This window comes from Crocodylus porosus, unplaced genomic scaffold (genome assembly GCF_001723895.1).
Source record: "Crocodylus porosus isolate Cpor-Errol unplaced genomic scaffold, CroPor_comp1, whole genome shotgun sequence".
NCBI classification, from domain to species: domain Eukaryota; kingdom Metazoa; phylum Chordata; order Crocodylia; family Crocodylidae; genus Crocodylus; species Crocodylus porosus.
This window is the reverse complement of record NW_017728906.1, coordinates 49672904-49674974: the sequence shown is the minus strand read 5'-3', so window position 1 is coordinate 49674974 and position 2071 is coordinate 49672904.

The window sequence follows — 2071 nt, the reverse complement described above, 5'->3', positions numbered from 1 at the left end:
TCCTCAGATCATCAGATTGGCACAAGGTCCAGAAAAAGTCACAGTCCAACATTTTCCCCCTTCAGCATGAACTTTGATAATGATTGTATCTGCCACCATGGAGGACACAAATCAATGGCTATGCACTATTTTGAAAGAATACCAAACCTCTTGGTTGTGAAAGTCTGTCAAAATGAAGTGGCTGAATATTACTAACTGTAAAGGTTTATTGGGGTGCACGCAGTGTGGTGGTGAGAAATGTATCTAATGTGAACTTTATATAGAGATTGGGTCTTGTACTGAAGAAATAAATGAGGTTGAGATATTTTTCTAAAGCAGTGTGTCCAGCTTTGCTTTGAATGTAATTATCAATGAGTATCTTTCAATTTGTTTCAGTAATGCTTCAGTCAGGATGATGCTTCTCTTGTGCTAGGTGCTGTTCAAACACATAAGAAGACACAGTCTGCAGTTTTAAAGTGATGATTTGAGGAAATGTTGACTCCAAACTTGGGAAGCTGTACTGGTGCTGCTCTGAAAACCCAGAGCTACAAACCACTCCAGTTATTCCCAATCAGATGAAGCTGGGACCCAAAAATTAATTCATTCCAAATCAGAGCCCCCTTTTTGCATTGGTTTTACAACTTGAGGTTCTTGATGTTTCCTGGCCATTTGGCCCAGGCCAGCGTGAGTGAACAGGCCACCTTGCATTTATTTTGTCCAGGTGATCCTGGCAGATTGACTCCTGGAACAACACTGAACACTCTGCCTTGGAAAGGCCAAGGACCACTGAGAACAGATGGCCTAACCTGCCACAACTCGCTTGCCCCCACCACTCTCTGAACCTATGGAAAATTTCCACCAGTACCTTAGGCTAAAACCAGACAACCAGATTCAGGTTTGAGTGTTGTAGCTCGCCACAACCCCAAGACCTTACAGATTCATAGATTATAGAGTTGGAAGGGACCTAATGGATCATTGTGTCCGAACCCCTGCCCCTGGCAGGAAAGAGGACCAAGGTCAGACATCCCCAGCCAGGTGACTGTCAAGCCTCCTCTTGAAGTGAGACCTCCAAGATAGGTGATAGCACAACCTCTCTTGGAAGCTCATTCCAGAATCTGGCCACCCTCACCGTAAAAAATTTCTTCCCCATGTCTAACCTAGATCTACTCTCCACTAGTTTGTACCTATTCTTCCTAGTTACTCCCTGGGGCGCTCTGGTAAATAGTGCATCCCCAATTCCCTGCTGTCCTCCCCTGATAAACATGTAGGTGGCTACAAGGTCACCCTCAGCCATCTTTGTCAAGGCTGAAGAGCTCCAGATCCTCCAACCCTTCCTCATAGGGTCTTTCATGGAGGTCACTAATCATGCAAGTGGCCCTCCTCTGAACCCTCTCCAGATTCTCCATGTCCCTCTCGAAGTGCGGTGCCCAAAACTGGACACAGAACTCCAACTGCAGCCTGACCAATGCCGCATAGAGGGGGAGCATCACCTCCCTTGATCTGTTGGTCATGCATCTGCTAATACACAACAAGGTGCAATTGGCTTTGTTGATGGCCTCCTTACACTGCCAGCTCATGTTCATCTTGGAGTCAACTATGACAGTGTATATATCTTTCACCAGGTAACATTACTGTGTTCATATATGACCGTATATACATTTCACAGTATAACATTACCGTGTGTGTGCGTGTGCATATATTAAAATGTATGTCTGTTCCAGGGTATAACATTGCTCTGTGCCAGCATGCACATATATGCCACCATATACATATTCCACCATGTAACATTACTCTGTGTGTGTCCATGTGTGACAGTGTATATATATATATATGTTCCATAGTGTAACACGTTTCTGTGTGTGTTCATGTAAGAGTGTATACATCTTCCACCATGTAACATTACTCTGCGTGCGCATGCACATATATGACAGCGTGCATGGATTCCAAGGTATCACACGCTCACACAATCTTGTTATATGACAGTGTATACATATTTCACTGTGTAACATCACGCTGTGTGTGTGTATGGATACCAGCATACAAGGCTGTTTATATATACATACATATACATACGTATGTGTGTATATATATA